Here is a 16,871-nt window from a genome sequence, read left to right as displayed (position 1 = left end):
GTACAGACCAGTCACATGTAATGAAATTGAAACCCTGCTAAAGTCCATGACCAGATGGCTTCACAGGTGAATTGTATCAAACATTTTAGAGAAGAGCTAACACCAATCCTTCTGAAACTATTACAAAAAATTGTGGAAGGAAGAACAGTCCCAAACTCATTCTATGATACCACCATCACTCTGGTACCAAAACCAGACAAAGATACCACAAAAAAAAAAAAATTACAGGTCAATATCACTGATGAACATAGACACAGAAACAATCCTCAACAAAACACTAGCAATCTGAAACCAGCAATATGTTAAACAGATCATACACCATGAATAAGTGGGATTTATCCCAGGGATGCAAGAATTTTTCAATATCTGCGAATCAGTTGGTGTTATATACCACATTAACAAATTGAAGAATAAAATCTATATGATCATCTCAATAGATACAGAAAAAGGTTTTGACAAAATTCAACATGGTTTTATGAGAAAAACTCTCCAGGAAGTGGGCATAGAGGGAACCTACCTCAACATAATAAAAGCCATATGCGACAAACCCACTGCAAACATCATACTCAGTGGTGAAAATATGAAATCATTTACTCTAAGATCAGGAACAAGACAAGAATGTCCACTCTTGCCACTTTTATTTGCCATAGTTTTGGAAGTCCTAGCCATGGCAATCAGAGAGAAAAAGAAATAAAAGGAATCCAGATTGGAAAAGAAGAAGTAAAACTGTCACTGTTTGCAGATCATATGATAGTATACATAAAAATTCCTAAGGATGCTACCAGAAAACTGCTAGAGCTCATCAATGAATTTTGTAAAGTTGCAGGATACAAAATTAATGCATAGAAATCTCTTGCATTTCTATACATTAATGACAAAAATCACAAAGAGAAATTAAGGAAACAATCCCTTTTATCATCACTGCAAACAGAATATAATACCTAGGAATTAACCTACCAAAGGAGGCAAAAGACCTGTACTCTGAAAACTATAAGACACTGACAAAAGAATTCAAAGATGACACAACAGATGGAAAGATGTACCATGTTCTTGGACTGGAATAATTAATATTGTCAAAATGACTATACTACCCAAGGCACTGTACAGATTAAATGCAATCCCTGTCAAATTACCAGTGGCATTTTTCATGGAACTCAAACAAAAATTCTTAAAATTTGTATGGTGACACAAAACATCACGAATAGCCAAAGCAATCTTCAGAAAGGAAAATGGAGCTGGAGAAATTAGGTTTCCTGACTCCAGACTATAGTACAAAGCTACAGACATCAAAACAGTGTGGTACTGGCATTAAAAACAGAATTATAGGTCCATGGAACAGGAGAGAAAACCCAGAAATAAACCTAATGTCAATAAATCTGTGAAAAATGAGACAAGAATATATAATGGAGAAAAGACAGTTTCTTCAATAAGTGGTGCTGGGAAAACTGGACAGCTACATGGAAAGTAATGAAATTAGAACATTTTTTAACACCACACACAAAAAGAAACTCAAAATGGATTAAAGACATAAATGTAAGACCAGATACTATACAACTCTTGGAGGAAAATATAGGCAGAACACTCTTTGACAAATCTCAGCAAGATTCTTTTCCAAGCTGAATCCTAGAGTAATGGAAATTTTTGAAAAACTAAACAAATGGACCTAACTAAACTCAAAAGCTTTTGCAGAGCAAAGGAAACCATAAACAAAACAAAAAGACAACCCACATAATGGGAGAAAATATTTGTAAATGATGCAACTGACAAGAGAATTGTCTCCAAAATTTACATACAACTCATGCAACTCAATATAAAAAAATCAAACATCCCAATCAAAATATGGGCAGAAGACCTAAGTAGACATTTCTCCAGAGAAGACATACAGATGGCCAAAGGCACATTTAAAGATGCTCAAATTTGCTAATTATTAGGGAAATACAAATCAACACTACAGTGAGATATCATCTCACACCAGACAGAATGGGCATTGTCAAAAATTCTATAAACAATAAATCCTGGAGACGTTGTCGAGAAAAGGAATCCCTCCTACACTGTCGGTGGGAATGTAAATTGTTACAGCCAATATAAAGAACAGTATGGAGGTTCCTTTAAAAACTAAAAATAGAGCTACCATATGACCCAGTAATCACACTGCTGGGCATATTTCTGGAGAAAACATGGTTTGAAAGGATACATGCACCCCAATGTTCTTTGCAGTGCTGTTTACAATAGCCAAGACATGTAAGCAACCTAAATGTCCATTGACAGATGAATGGATAAAGAAGATGTGGTACACATATACAATAGAACATCACTCAGTTATTAAAAAGAATGAAATAATGCCATTTGCAGCAATATGGATAGACCTGGAGATTATCATGCTAAGTGAAGTAAGTCAGACACAGAAAGACAAATATCATATATCACTTATATTCAGAATTTAAAAATGACACAAATGAAGTTTTTTACAAAACCTAAACAGACTCACAGACTTAAGAATGAACTTATGGTTACCAGGGGGAAAGGGTGGGAAGGAGAGATAGATTGGGAGTTTGGAATTGACATGTACACACTGATATATTTAAAACAGAAAACCCACATAAACCTACTCTATAGCACAGGGAATGCTACTCAATATTCTCCAGTAACCTAAATGGGAAAATAATTTGAAAAAGAATAGGTACATGTATATGTATAACTGAATCAGTTTGTTGTACACCTGAAACTAAAACAACATTATTAAGCAACTATGCTCCAGTATAAAATAAATTTAAGAAAAAAACAAAGAAACAATAGTGCAGCCTTGGGGCAGGGTCCTGGTTCCACCTCAAGGGATACACTTAACAATATCTTCAAGCTCTTCTACAGAACTAAAACTCCTTACAAATGGAAGATGTTTTCTACTTGATGAAGCATTCTTCATTCCAGTGAAAGTCAGTTTGATAACTTCAAGAACAAAAGAAGCACATCAGAAGACCATCTGAGAGCAGATTAAAGGAGTGCAGGCCCTGCACACACCCTGCTCCTTATCAGCAACCCCACCCTTGAATCATTGCTATAAAACTCCTCACCAAATCCTCCCAGGTTGGGACACACAGGTTTTGAGAGCATGAGTCCTCTGTGTCTCCTTTTGCCTGGAAGAGCAATAATGCTATTCATTTCTACTGCACCCCAAACTCTGTCTATGAGATTTGATTCGGCACCAGTGCACAGAGGCCACGTTTTCAGCATCACTCCTCAGTTTTGGGGGGAACAAATGTTGGACAAGAAAGGGAATAAAGTTTTGGAGAGAGGTTAATCATAAACTCAGCATAGGAACTCAGTTTGGTTCTGAATTAAGTAGTATGGACTCTGCTTGGCAACGTAGCCTTGCCAAGGCCCTCCTGTAGTGTTGATTTGATTTCAGCTTCAGAGGGAGAGGGTTCTTTTTCTGTTTGGATTTGAGTATGCAAATAATGAAAGTGAAGCTGAGATTGACACAGCACAAGCTTTATTCGGTGGACAAAGAGTGGAGAAGTGGGAACTAAGTTTACAGATCAACTTCTTGCCCACCTTGGTGAAAAGGATGTAATTTTAGAGAGTAAAGACAAAGAGAGGAGGAGTGAGACTAATGATGAGGAGGTATATGCATTAGTCTACTGGAGAAGAGGCAGGGCTTTTTCAAGGGAGTGGGGTGCTGCCCCCTTTTTATAATTTTTGGTCCTTAATGTCTGGTCATGGCCACGAGTAGGTGTTCATTTAATGTGTTAATGTAGTAAAATCAGCATACAATGAGACTCAGATTCTATTGGAGGTCAGATTCATTGCCATCTTGGTCCCCACTCTTTCCATCTGTTTGTTGTTGTTGTTTGTAGCTTTCTTTCTTATCTCTGGACCCTTTAACTTAAAGATTTATGTTAACTCCTGCTAAAGGGCAGTGTGGTGGTGGTGAGGGTTGGCAGGTTTTGAGCAACGACACTCCTGCTAAAGGTGGGGGTGGGTGTTGGTTGATGGTTTTTGAGCAAAGACCTGGACCAGCTCTGGCAATAGTTTTAGGGGGACTTGACTTCAGTACATAGTAAATGTTTTAGGCTTTGCAAGCCACATACTGTCTCTATCACTTATTTTTCTGATTCCTTTTCCCCAACTATTTTAAAAATGTAAAAACATTCTTAGCCATGCAAAAACCTGCAGTGGACTGGATTTGATGTGCAGATATATATATATGTTATTGAACAAACAGGTAAAAAATATGCTCTTATGACAGCATAAAATATATTCATTTATGAAATTTTAATTTTAGTGTGTATTTAATTCTCAGAAAAATCCCATCATAGATATCATATTTAGCCCTATTTTAGAAATAAAGGAAAAGAATAAGTAATTTGTCCAAAATCACAGAGCTAGTAACAAGAGCTGGGCTATGAATGAAGCTCTGACTCCAAAGATTACACTTTTAACCCTTGTGTTTTACTCCCTGTCACTTGCTCTTCCTTTCTCCATGATGAACCTGGAACTTCTGGCTTCAAGACAATTAAGCAAAGTTGATAGAGAGGCTACATGTGTGAGGCATTAGGTGCTGGGGAATTATGATGAATGAGATAGCTCTTATTCTGTATTTGTGTTGTGTTTGACACCTTGGGAGGGAGAGAGATCCCACGGAAAAATTTTGAAGAGACAAAGAGCAAGGGCTAAACCCCGAGGAATGCTGATATGTAAAGCTGGAAAGAGGAGATGGTGCACCCAAGAGGCAGAGATTGAGAAATCGTAGAAAAGCCAGGAGAACATGCAGTCACAGAAGCCTGAATAGAGAGCATTTCAAGAAGAATGGCAAATACTTCCAACAGATCATGTGAAGTGGGAAGTAAAATGTAGCCATTGGATTTAGGAACATTGAGGCCCCTAGTGCCTTTAGTAAGAACTCTTTTGGTGGAATCATGATAATGAGGCCAGCCCAGTGTGGATTGAAGAGGGAATGGGAGTGAGAGGATATGGCAAGAGCATATGTAGACAACTCAGACCCTTTTGAAGAGTGACTGTGAAGAGGAGAGAAGGAATATGACAGGTGCTGTGGTAATGTGCAGTGTATTTCTTCTCTTAAAGAGGGTAGAGACTAGAGCATTTTTGAATGTAAACTCTCAACTAAAGAAAAATGCACATCCTAAAAGTTGCAAGTTAAGTTTTATTCAGGGACTTTACTAAGTGAGAACAAAGCTCAGGAGACAGCTTCTCAGCTCTGAGAACTGTTCCAAAGAGGTAAGGAATAAGCAAAGGTATATAGGAGTTTTTGCTGGAAAAAAACCCTTGTAGCCAGACATCAAATGATTACTGCTAATCACAAACAGACATCTCAAGTTAATGATTTCAGCACTTTTCTATGTATGGGAAGAGGCAAGAATCTGGGCTCATTGAAATTATTCCTTAGATGTGCATCTGAGCTACCTAGGGTCAGTGTCCAAAGCACATAATGTGTCCTGTTTGTTTTTCTCTATCCTGAATTCCCCTCAAGGTACACCCTAGGGGGTGGGGAGCAGCTGTATTAGCTAATGTCTTGATCCTTGTTTACTGGAATGGTAGGCAACATTCCTGTCCACAATACAAAGAAGAAAGGGATGATGGAGGTACAGGAGGGGCAGAGAACAACAGAGTCAGTGGGTCCCTTAGAAGGATAAAAGTGTTGGGGCTCATAGCACAAGCAGAGGAGTGGGCCTTTCATATATATTGAGAAGGACTTCTTCCTCAATTTTAAGAGGACAGAAAGAGGAGAGGCATTGCTGCAGTAAGGTTTATAGATTTGGTATATGGAAGATGAGGACATTTTCATCTAATGGCTTCTACTTTTTTTCTGAGAATTACATATTTCTCTAGAGTCCAGTGTTATTTCTTCTGGGCCCACATGTCTGGAAGGATTGAGTTCAGCCTGCATAGGGGAAGAATGGGAGACACTGAGCTGAGCTTAACACATGCAAATTGTCAACTACTCTTATTCTCTGCTTTTATCCTTTATTAGAAATAATCCTCCTCATGAGCTTGGCAGACCAAATAATCTTGTTCTTGAAAAAGAAATAAGTATGATGTTCAAAGTATGGTATATTTGTGTCATAAGCACTTGGGATGTTTACAGCTTATCAGAAGCAGTGAGACATGTGTCTAACATCCAAGGTCTCAGCAAAAGAATTCTTACTGCATGAATCTCCTTGAGTCAAATTTGCAAAAGTCTTTAAAAGAATTCATCTGTAGCAAGTACAAAACCTAATACCCAAGCTAAGCATATGCAGTCTGCATTGGACCATACACCTATGCTGCTCACAGCTCAATCTGTCTGCCATACAGATCAACTCACTGGCAGTTGATAAATGAAATATCCCTGCTGAATTCAAAAGTGACTTCTATTAATATTAGCTCCTTGGAGAGTCACACACTGAAGTTTGGTTCCTTATATTTTTCAGATCACCTAACCTGAACTCTAATTCTGTTAGATGTAAAAATAGAAACAAATTAAAATTAATTTTATGTTCTTGGTCTGCATTTTTTCTCAATTTTAATGTAAGAAGTGCAAGGTAGAGGGGAGTTAAGATGGCAGAGGAGTTGGAGGATGTGGAGTTCATCTCTCTCCACGGATGCATCAGGAATACATCTGTAGATGTAAAAATTCTCACAGAACACTGGCTGAACACTAGCAGAAGACATTGGACACCAGAAAGTACTATAAAGATCCCTGCATAACTGAGTAGGAGAAAAAAAGAAGGGAGAAGGAGGAGGGGAGGGCATGGGATGGGACCTGCGTCCTGGAGCAGGAGAGCTGAAGCAGAGGAGAGATTTCCGAATTCTAGGAAACCCCCCTCCAATGGGGAAACCCCCTCTCTGACAGGGAAATCAATTGGGATGGAAGGGAAGCATTTAAGGCTGTTGGAAGAGGGTGAAGAGGCTGATCTATGACAGACAGGACAGAGTGAGAAATGCACAGATGATCCGTACTGCAGCCCTATGTGGCCCGGACTGGGATATGTACTCACAGGTGTGTAAGGGGGCTGGGAGCTGGAGCATGGGGATTGGAGAACAGGCCCAGAGCAAGAACTGCTCTTGGATGTGGGAAGATGAACTGAGGGGATGGGAGGGAGAAAATCTGCAGCAGGGAATGCCTACAGAGGAAGACAGGACTGCCATGGAAGCAGGGTGCTACTGCTGAGTCACACACAGGGAGAGTACCACTGTTGTAGCCTCTCTCTTGCCACACGCTGCCGCCTGTTGATGGACAATAAAATAAGCCCTCTCAGGGCTGACCCTTGTGCGCCCACTTCTGGGTGCCAGAAAAAGCCAAGCCAGGGCTGGCCCTCACATACCTTATGCCAGGCACAAGAAAAGTCCCTCACTAGAGCCATATTTCTATCACCCATGGTTGCCAGCTTCCCTGAGCATTTGATGCCACTGGGGCTTCCATGATCCAAGCAGTCAGACCACCTCTGTGCCCTGTCTCCTGTGGGTGGACCACAAACAGAGGTAGGGGTAAAACCAAAGCTGAATCCCAGGGATTGGGCAACTAAGGGAGAAGATCGAAAATCTTTCCATCAGCTGTACAAGCTGCAGATTAAATCCCCACAATCAGCTATGTAGACCCTGTGTCTATGGAATTTCTGAGTAGACAATGAGTGTGCCCACAAGTGAAAATGGTCTACATCTGGCAGTTGTAGACTTTGGGGGGAAAACACACACAGAAATTGGGCCAGAGGAAAGTCTGAGTGGTCCCCACAGGGCCCACAGCAGGTCCAGAGACCAGCCCAGAGGCAGAGGAGGTCCTTCTGGGGAGGCAAAAGTAGGCTGTGGCTCATGGCGTGTGCAAGGACACTTACAGTGGAGACCCCAGGGAAACATAATTATTACTATTAATTTTATTATGTTTTGATTCATTCTGTTGTTGGTTCTGCCTTTTTTGTTGCTTTTTTTCTTTCTTTTTTCTTTGTTTGCTTGCTTGTTTTTGTTGTTGTCTTACTATTATTTTTTATTTAGTCTTTCAGGACTTTTGTGTTTTATAACATTTTAAATGTTTTTTTTGTATATTTCTATTTTTACTTTGCTTTTCTGTTGTTCTGTGTTCTTTTCCCTTATTTTTTCTTCTTTTTCTTTTATATATATATATTTATATTTCTACTTTGCTTTTCTGTGGTCCTGTGTTTTCTCCATTTTTATTTTATTTTATTTTATTATTGTTTAAAATCATTTTTATCTCTATGTTTTGTTTCTGTGCTTTATTCTTCAGTTGACCCACTGCTTTGGTTTTGTTTTTAGGTTTTGTGTTTTTGTTAGTTTTGATCCCAATTATCTGATTTTGTTTTTGAGTTCTTTTATTTGTCTGGTTGTTCTCTTGCTTTTTGTTTTATTTGGTTCTGTTTCTGTTTCTTTCGCATGTGTGTGTGTTTCCTTGTTTCTGTTTTTGTTTCTTTAATTTTGTTTTTACCATTTCTCTGGGGTTTTGTTTGTCTTTTTCTTTTTTTTCTTTAATATATTTTCTAATTTATTTTTTAATATTTCTTTTTCTACATTGCTTTTCTGTTATTCAGTCTTCTTTCCCCTTTCTCTTTTTCTTATTCTTTGTAAAATCATTTTGTCAGTTTGTTTTGTTTCTTTGTTTCATTCTTCAGTTGGCATGCTGTTTTGGTTTGTTTTTTGGTTTGGTGTTTTTGTCAGTTTTCTTTTTAATTGTTTGATTTTGTCCTTGGGTTCTTTGGTTTGTCTGGTTGTTCTCTTGCTTTTTGTTTTATTTGGTTCCGTTTTTGTTTCTTTTGTTTGTGTGCATGTTTCTTTGTTTCTGTTTTTGTTTGATTTTACTTTTTACCATTTGTCTGGGGTTTTATTAGTCTTTTTCATTTTAATCCCCTTTATTGCCAGGATGAGTGACTTGCAGGGTCTTGGTTGCTTGACTGGAAGTCCGGCCTGAAGCTTTGGGTGGGAGCACTGAGTCCAGGATGCTGGACCACTAGAGAATTCCCAGTCCTAGGGAAGATTAATCACCGAGGGCTCTCAGAGAGGTCTCTATATGAATCGAAGACCTGTCTCCACCCAACTGCCAGTGGCTCCCAGCGCTGGGTGCGTCACACCAAACTACAAACAGGACAGGTACACAAACCAACCCATCAACACACAGACTACCTAAACTCATTCTAAGTTCACAGATGAACAACAACACACCACCTGAAATGGCCCTGCTCAACAGAGGGAAAAGACTCAACTCCACCCACCAAAACTAAGGCCCCTGTCCTTCCCATCAGGAAGCCTATGCAAGCCACTGGATGAACCTCAGCACCAGGAGCAGAGAAGAGCAGCAAGAGGAACTATGACCCTACAGCCTAGGGAAAGGAGACCTCAAATACTGTAAATGAGACAACAATAAGAAGAGAGAGAAATATCTTGCAGGCCAGAGAAATATAAAAACCTGCAAGACCAAATATGAAAAGGAAATAGGCAAACTACCTGAAGAAGAATTCAGAGTAAAGGTAGTAAAGATGATCCAAAACCTCGGAAATAGAATATAGAAAATACGAGAAACATTTAACAAGGACCTAGAAAAACTAAAGAGCAAACAAAGAGTAATGAACAACACAACTGAAATTAAAAATACTCTAGAAGAAATCAATAACAGAATAGCTGAGGCAAAATAAAAGTTAAGTGAGCTCGAAGACAGAATGGTGGAATTAACTGCCACAGAGGAGAATAAAGAAAAAAGAATGAAGATAATGGAGGACAGTTTTAGAGAACTCAGGGACAATATTAAATGCACCAACATTTGAACATAGCCATCCCAGAAGAAGAAAAAGAAAAGAAAAGGTCTGAGAAAATATATGAAGAGATTACAGTCAAAAACTTCCCCAACATGGGAAAGGAAATAGTTGATCAAGTCCATGAAGTGCAGAGAGTCCCATAGAGGATAAACCCAAAGAGAAACACGCTGAGATGCATACTAATCAAACTAACAAAAATTAAACACAAAGAAAAAATATTAAAAGCAGCAAGAATAAAGCAACAAACAACATAAAAGGGAATCGCCATAAGGGTAAGAGATGATCTTTCAGCAGAAACTCTACAGACTAGTAAGGAGTGGCAAGATATATTTAAAGTGATGAAAGGGAAAATCCTTCAATCAAGATTACTCTACCCAGGAAGGATCTAATTCAGATTTGACAGAGAAATCAAAAGCTTTACAGACAAGCAAAAGTTAAAGGAATTCAGCACCACAAAACCAGCTTTACAACAAATGCTATAGGAAATTCTCTAGGCAGGAAACACAAGAGAAGAAGAAGATCTACAAAAATAAACTCAGAACAATTAAGAAAATGGTAATAGGACCACACATATCAATAATTACATTAAATGTAAATAGATTAAAGGCTCCAACCAAAAGACACAGACTGGATGAATGGATACAAAAACAAGACCCAGGGCTTCCCTGGTGGCGCAGTGGTTGAGAGTCCGCCTGCCGATGCAGGGGATACGGGTTCATGCCCCAGTCCGGGAAGATCCCACATGCCGCGGAGTGGCTGGGCCCGTGAGCCATGGCCACTGAGCCTGCGCGTCCGGAGCCTGTGCTCCGCAACGGAAGAGGCCACAACAGTGAGAGGCCCGCGTACTGTAAAAAAAAAAAACAAAAAAACAAGACCCATATATAAGCTATCTACAAGAGACCCACTTCAGACCTAGGAATACATACAGACTGAAAGTGAAGGGATAGAAAAATATATTTCATGCAAATGGCAATCAAAAAGAAAGCTGGAGTAACAATACTTGTATCATGTAAAATAAACTTTAAAATAGATGGTTACAAGAGATAAGGAAGGACACTACATAATGATTAAGGGATTAATCCAAGAAGATAAAACAACAGTAAATATTTATGCACCCAACATGAGAGCACCCCAATACATAAGGCAAATATTAACATTCATAAGAGGGGAAATCGACAGTAACACAATCATAGTAGGGGATTTTAACATCCCACTTGCACCAATGGAAAATCATAAAAACACAAAATAAATAAGGAAACACAAGCTTTAAATGACACATTAGACCAGATGGACTTAATTGATATTTATAGGACATTCCATTGAAAAAAAAACAGAATACACATTCTTCTCAAGTGCACATGGAATATTCTTCAGGATAGATAATATCTTGGGTCACAAATCAATCCCTGGAAAATTTAAGAAAATTGAAATCATATCAAGCATCTTTCCTGAGCACAATGCTATGAGACTAGATATCAATTACAGGAAAAAAACTGTAAAAAAATACAAACACATGGAGGCTAAACAATAGACTACCAAATAACCAAGAAATCACTGAAGAAATCAAAGAGGAAATCAAAAAATACCTAGAAACAAATGACAATGGAAGCACGATGACGCAAAACGTATGGGAATCAGCAAAAGCAGTTCTAAGAGGGAAGTTTATGGCAATACAATCCACCTCAAGAAATAAGAAAAATATAATATAAACAACCTAACATTACACCTAAAGCAATTACAGAAAGAACAAAAACAACAATAAAAACAACAAACCCAAGTTAGCAGAAGGAAAGAAATCATAAAGATCAGATCAGAAATAAATGAAAAACAAAAGAAGGAAACAATAGCAAAGATCAATAAAACTAAAAGATGGTTCTTTGAGAAGATAAACAAAATGGATAAACCATTAGCCAGACTCATCAGGAAAAAAAGGGAGAAGACTCAAATCAACAGAATCAGAAATGATGAAGGAGAAATAACAACAGACATCGCAGAAATACAAAGGATCATGAGAGACTATTACAAGCAACTGTATGCCAATAAAATGGACAAGCTGGAAGAAATGTACAAATTCGTAGAAAAGTACAACCTTCCAAGACCAAACCAGGAAGGTATAGAAAATATAAACAGATGAAACACTAGCACTGAAGTTGAAACTGTGATTAAAATTATTCCAACAAACAAAAGCCCAGGATCAGATGGCTTCACAGGCGAAGTCTATCAAACATTTAGAGAAGAGCTAATGTCTATCCCCAAACTCCTCCAAGATATAGCAGAGGAAGGAACACTCCCAAACTCATTCTATGAGGTCACCATCACTCTGATTCCAAGACCAAACAAAGATGTCACAAAAAAAGAAAACTACAGGCCAGTATCACAGATGAAAATAGATGCAAAAATCCTCAACAAAATACTAGCAAACAGAATCCAGCAGCACATTAAAAGGATCATACACCATGATCAAATGCAGTTTATCCCAGGAATGCAAGGATTCTTCAATATATGCAAATCAATCAATGTGATACACCATATTAACAAACTGTAGGATAAAAACCATATGACAATCTCAGTAGATGCAGAAAAAGCTTTTGACAAAATTCAACACCATTTATGATTAAAAAAAGAAACTCCAGAAAGTTGGCATTGAGGAAACCTATCTCAACATAATAAAAGCCATATATGACAAACCCACAGCCAACATCATTCTCAATGGTGAAAAACTGAAAGCATTTCTTCTAAGATCAGGAACAAGTAAAGGGTGCCACACTCACCACTATTATTCAACATAATTTTGGAAGGCTTAGCCACGACAACTAGAGAAGAAAAGGAAATAAAAGGAATACAAAATGGTGGAGGAGCTTCAAGATGGCGGAAGAGTAAGATGTGGAGATCACCTTTCTGCCCACAAATACATCAGAAATACATCTACATGTGGAACAACTCCTACAGAACAACTACTGAATGCTGGCAGAAGACCTCAGACTTCCCAAAGGGCAAGAAACTCCCCACATACCTGGGTAGGGCAAAAGAATGAGGATGGAACCTGCACCAGTGGGAGGGAGCTGTGAAGGAGGAAAGGTTTCCACACACTAGGAAGCCCCTTCGTGGGTGGTGACTGCTGGTGATGGAGGGGGAAAGCTTCAGAGACATGGAGGAGAGAGCAGCAACAAGGGTGAAGAGGGCAAAGCAGATAGATTCCCATGCAGAGGTTCACTGCCAACCAGCACTCACCAGCCTGAGAGGCTTGTCTACTCACCCACCAGGACAGGTGGGGGCTGGGAGCTGAGGGTCGGGCTTTGGTCAGATCCCAGTGGGAGGAATGGGGTAGGCTGCGTGAACACAGCCTGAAGGGGTTAGTGCACCACAGCTAGCGGGGAGGGAGTATGGGAAAAAGTCTGGACCTGCCAAAGAGACAGGACACTTTTTCTTGCCTCTTTGTTTCCTGGTGCACGAGGAGAGGGTATTAAAAGCACTGCTTAAAGGAGCTCCAGAGATGGGTGTGAGCAGTGGCTATCAGCGTGGACCCCAGAGATGGGCATGAGATGCTAAGGCTGCTGCTGCAGCCACCAAGAACCCTGTGTGCAAGCACAGGTCACAATCCACACCATCCTTCCCGGGAACCTGTATAGCCCACCACTGCCAGGGTCCCGTGACCCAGGGACAACTTCCCCAGGAGAACGCATGGTGCGCCTCAGCCTGGTGCAACATCATGCTGGCCTTTGCTGCTGCAGGCTTGCCCTGCATTCATACCCCTCCCTCCCCCCGGCCTGAGTGAACCAGAGCCCCTGAATCAGCTGCTCCTTTAACCTCATCCTGTCTGAGTGAAGAACAGGAGACCTACACACAGAGGTAGGTCTAAATTCAAAGCTGAACCCCAGGAGATGAGAGAACAAAGAAGAGAAAGGGAAATTTCTGTCAGCAGCCTCAGGAGCAGTGGATTAAATCAGTCAACTTGATGTACCCTGCATCTGTGGAATATCTGAATAGACAAAAAAATCATCCCAAATTGAGGAGGTGGACTTTGGGAGCAATGATATATATATATTTTTCTCTTTCTGTGAGTGTGTATGTGTATGCTTCTGTGTGTCATTTTATCTGTATAGCTTTGCTTTTGCCAGGGTTCTCTTTGCTATTTTTTTTTTTTGCCAGGGTTCTGTTTGCTTTTTTTTTTTCTCTTTGCTTTTGCTAGGGGTCTCTCTGTCCATTAAAAAAATTTTTTTTTCTTAATAATTATTTTTTAATAACTTTATTTTATTTTACTTTATTTTATCTTCTTCTTTCTTTCTTTCTTTCTTTCTTTCTTTTTTTCCTCCCTTTTATTCTGAGCCATGTGGAGGACAGGTTCTTGGTGCTCCAGCCAGGCATCACAGCTGTGCCACTGAGGTGGGAGAACCAAGTTCAGGACACTGGTCCACAAGTGCTCCCAGCTCCACGTAATATCAAATGGCAAAAATCTCACAGAGATCTCCATCTCAACGCCAAGACCAAGCTCCACTCAACGACGAGCAAGCTACAGTGTTGGACACCTTATGCCAAACGACTAGAAAGACAGGAAAACTACCCCATCCATGAGCATAGAGGCTGTGTAAAATCATAATAAAGCCACAGACACCCAAAAAAGCACCACCAGATGTGGACCTGCCCACTAGAAAGACAAGATCCAGCCTAATCCTCCAGAACACAGGCACTAGTCCCCTCCACCAGGAAGTATACACACCCTACAGTATCAAACTTAGCCACTGGGGGCAGACACCAAAAACACTGGAAACTACAAACCTGCAGCCTGTGAAAAGGAGACCCCAAACACAGTAAGTTAAGCAAAATGAGAAGAGAGAGAACACACAGCAGATGAAGGAGCAAAGCAAAAACCAACCAGCCCTAAAAAATGAAGAGGAAATAGGCAGTCTACCTGAAAAAGAATTCAGAATAATGATAGTAAAGATGATCCAAAATCTTGGAAATAGAATGGAGAAAATAAAAGAAATGTTTAACAAGACATAGAAGAAATAAAGGGCAAACAAACAGTGATGAACAACACAATAAATGAAATTAAAAATTCTCTACAAGGGTTCAGTAGCAGAATAACTGAAGCAGAAGAATGGATAAGTGACCTGGAAGATAAAATAGTGGAAATAACTACTGCAGAGCAGAATAAAGAAAAAAGAATGAAAAGAATTCAGGAGAGTCTCAGAGACCTCTGGGACAGCATTAAATGCACCAACATTCGAATTATAGGGGTCCCAGAAGAAGAAGAGAAAAAGAAAGAGACTGAGAAAATATTTGAAGAGATTATAGTTGAAAACTTCCCTAACATGGGAAAGGAAATAGTCAATCAAGTCCAGGAAGCTCAGAGAGTCTCATACAGGATAAATCCAAGGAGTAACAAGTCAAGACACATATTTATCAAACAATCAAAAATTAAATACAAAGAACAAATATTAAAAGCAGCAAGGGAGAAACAACAAATAACACATGAGGGAATCCATATAAGTTAACAGCTGATCTTTCAGTAGAAACTCTGCAAGCCAGAAGGGAGTAGCAGGACATATTGAAGGTGATGAAGGAGAAAAACCTACAACAAAGATTACTCTACACAGCCAGGATCTCATTCAGATTTGATGGAGAAATTCAAACCTTTACAGACAAGCAAAAGCTAAGAGAATTCAGCACCACCAAAACAGTTTAACAACAAATGCTAAACGAACTTCTCTAGGCAAGAAATACAAGAGAAGGGAAACAACTTCAAGAACAAACTTGAAACAATTAAGTAAATGTTAATAGGAACATACATATTGATAACTAACTTAAATGTAAATGGATTAAATGCTCCAACCAAAAGACATAGATTGGCTGAATGGGTGCAAAAACAAGACCCATATATGTGCTGTCTACAAGAGACCCACTACAGACCTAAGGACACATACAGACTGAAAGTGAGGGGATGAAAAAAGATATTCCATGCAAATGGAAATCAAAAGAAAGCTGGAGTAGCAATTCTCATATCAGACAAAATAGACTCTAAAACAAAGACTATGACAAGAGACAAAGAAGGACACTACATAATGATCAAGGGATTGATCCATGAAGAAGATATAACAATTGTAAATATTTATGCACCCAACATAGGAGCACCTCAATACATAAGGCAAATACTAACAGCCATAAAAGGGGAAATCGACAGTAACACAATCATAGTTGGGAACTTTAACACCCCACTTTCATAAATGGACGGATCATCCAAAATGAAAATAAATAAGGAAACACAAGCTTTAAATGATACATCAAACAAGTTGGACTTACTTGATATTTATAGGACATTCCATCTAAAAATAACAGAATAAACATTCTTCACAAGTGCTCATGGAACATTCTCTAGGATAGATCATATCTTGTGTCACAAATCAATCCTTGGTAAATTCAATTAAATTGAAATCATATCAAGTAACTTTTCTGACCACAACATTATAAGACTACATACCAATTACAGGAAAAAATGTGTAAGAAGTACAAACACATTGAGGCTAAACAACACAGTAGTTAATAACCAAGAGATCACTGAAGAAATCAAAGAGGAAATCAAAAATTACCTAGAAACAAATGACAATGAAGACATGATGACACAAAACATATGGGATGCAGCAAAAGCAGTTCCAAGAGGGAAATTTATAGCAATACAATACTACCTTAAGAAACAAGAAACATCTCAAATAAACAACCTAACCTTACACCTAAAGAAATTAGAGAAGGAATAACAAAAAACCCCAAAGTTAGCAGAAGGAAAGAAATCATAAAGATCTGATCAGAAATAAAGGAAAAATAAATGAATGATAAATAATAAATAAATAATAAATAATAAATGATAGCAAAGATCAATAAAAGTAAAAGCTGGTTCTTTGAGAAGATAAACAAAATGGATAAACCATTAGCCAGACTCATCAAGAAAAAAAGGGAGAAGACTCAAATCAAAAGAATTAGAAATGAGAAAGGAGAAGTAACAAATGACACTGCAAAAATACAAAGGATCATGAGAGATTACTGCAAGCAACTATATGCCAAGAAAATGGACAACGTGGAAGAAATGGACAAATTCTTAGAGATGCACAACATGCCAAGACT

Source organism: Kogia breviceps, chromosome 18, assembly GCF_026419965.1.
Source record: "Kogia breviceps isolate mKogBre1 chromosome 18, mKogBre1 haplotype 1, whole genome shotgun sequence".
NCBI lineage: Eukaryota > Metazoa > Chordata > Mammalia > Artiodactyla > Physeteridae > Kogia > Kogia breviceps.
Note: the sequence above shows the minus strand (reverse complement) of the source record.